The following is a 1,780-nucleotide window of genomic DNA, read 5'->3' as shown; positions in this document are numbered from 1 at the left end:
TTAAAAAAACAACATTGTACAGAATATTACTAATGATACAACAAAAGAGATCACACACACACACACACACACACACACACACACACACACACACACACACACACACACACTGCAAAGCCATAGAATATCTCTGGAAGACTATGACCAGAAGCTGTTTTATCTGTCAGGGTCCATTCAGGAGACAGAAATTACACAATAATTTGAATAGTGAAGGCTTAATATAAAGACGAGTTAGTGGCTGCCGGACACTGGCTGGGCCACCACCCTCTACAACTGATGGGGCCACTGGCCACGTAGAGGCCATGCCGCCTGGACCTTGACCTGCCCCGCTGAACAGCCCGCCACCATGCCCGGCATTCGCGGGCGCCGTGAACATGGCCGCCAGGGTGTGGCGCCAGCTCCTCCTCTGGAAGAGGTGGCTGCTCGCCCTGGTCTTCCGACTCTTGCTCGCCTACTTCCTCCTCAGCACCTTCGAGCAGGAGGAGAGGGCAGTGAGAGATCAGAATCTCCTCTAGGTTCAAGACCATGGCCAGCCCATTCTGTGGAAAGTGCAATTGCAGCTGGGCAACAGCAGGCCAGCCTGGCCACCGGTGCCGGAGCTCCATTCGAGGGAAGCATCTCGTCACTGACAGGCTGGGATACATTTGTGAAAGGGAGGATTTGCTGGTGAATGGCCGCTGAAACGTCAACGTCCCTGGCACAAAGCAGTACCGCTGTGGCTGCTGTTGGCCCCACGACTGCTGCCGCGCTTGCAAGTACTGCGTGTCCTGCTGCCTGCAGCCCAGCAAGTGACTTCTCCTGGCACACTTCCTCACCTGGGCAGCCATGGTGTTCCAGAACCTCTTCATGGCCGTCAAAGATCACTTTGAATTGTGTTTGGCCAAGTGCAGGACCTCATCCCAGGTTCCCAAGTAGTTGATGCTGGCTCCTGACTTGATCTGTTCATCATGACAAGGGTAAGAGAAAAAAATTAAATTACAGGAGTATCCAGCCCTCTCCCCGCCCACAGCCCACGCAAAGATGGACCCGGGGTCATTTCGTAGTGAGTTGAATGGTGGCTGCACAAAAGGGATGCGTTCACATCCCGACCCCTTGGAACCTGTGAATATGAGGCTATTTAGAAAAGTGTCTTTGCAGATGGAATTAAGTTCAGGATCTTGAAATGAGATCACCTTGGATTATCTGGGTGGGCCCTAAATCCAACGACAAAGTTCCCATGAAACACACAGAGGAGGTACACACAGAGGAAAGCCGTGTGGAGATAGAGGCAGCCACAAACCCAGGGATGCTGACAGCCACCAGGAGCTTGAAGAGGCAAAGAACAAAGCCCCCCTAGAGCTCTGGAAGGAACACAGCCCTACCAACACCTTGACCTGGGACTTCTGGCCCCCAGAGATGTTAGAGAATAAATTCCTGTTGTGCTAAGCCACCAAGTTTGTGGCAATTTGTTTTGGTAACCCTGGAAAACTAATAGACATTTCTTCTTGCATTAATGGAAAAGGGGCCAAGTTAAAAAAAAAAAAAAAAGGATATTGGAGAAGTCAGTAGGATTTAAATAACAAGTTGGATTTATTGAGTATTATACCATATGCCAGGTACCTGCTTCAGTTAAAACATGACAGAAATTTGACCCAGCAAGATGAGCCCCGGAGCTTATCTTTTTAACTCGTTACCCTGTACTTCTAGGAAAGAATGGAAGCTGGAAAGGAACGTGGGAAGGGAGTGAGAAAAATTAGGAAAATTGGGGGTAATTTGAGAGAGATTTGGGGGTCAATTGCCA

The 1,780-nt window shown here is 49.7% G+C and overlaps 1 pseudogene; it reads left to right on the top strand.

Annotated features, from left to right (window-relative positions):
- The first annotated feature begins 374 nt into the window (after positions 1-374).
- On the top strand, positions 375-915 carry LOC114209048 (SREBP regulating gene protein pseudogene; annotated as a pseudogene).
- Positions 916-1,780: the final 865 nt, after the last annotated feature.

The sequence above is a fragment of the Eumetopias jubatus genome, unplaced genomic scaffold, assembly GCF_037043125.1.
Source record: "Eumetopias jubatus isolate StellerSeaLion01/CBP00866 unplaced genomic scaffold, mEumJub1_p1.0 scaffold_1, whole genome shotgun sequence".
Classification (NCBI taxonomy): domain Eukaryota; kingdom Metazoa; phylum Chordata; class Mammalia; order Carnivora; family Otariidae; genus Eumetopias; species Eumetopias jubatus.
The sequence above is the reverse complement of the archived record's forward strand: the minus strand, read 5'-3'. Positions and strand labels throughout refer to the sequence as shown.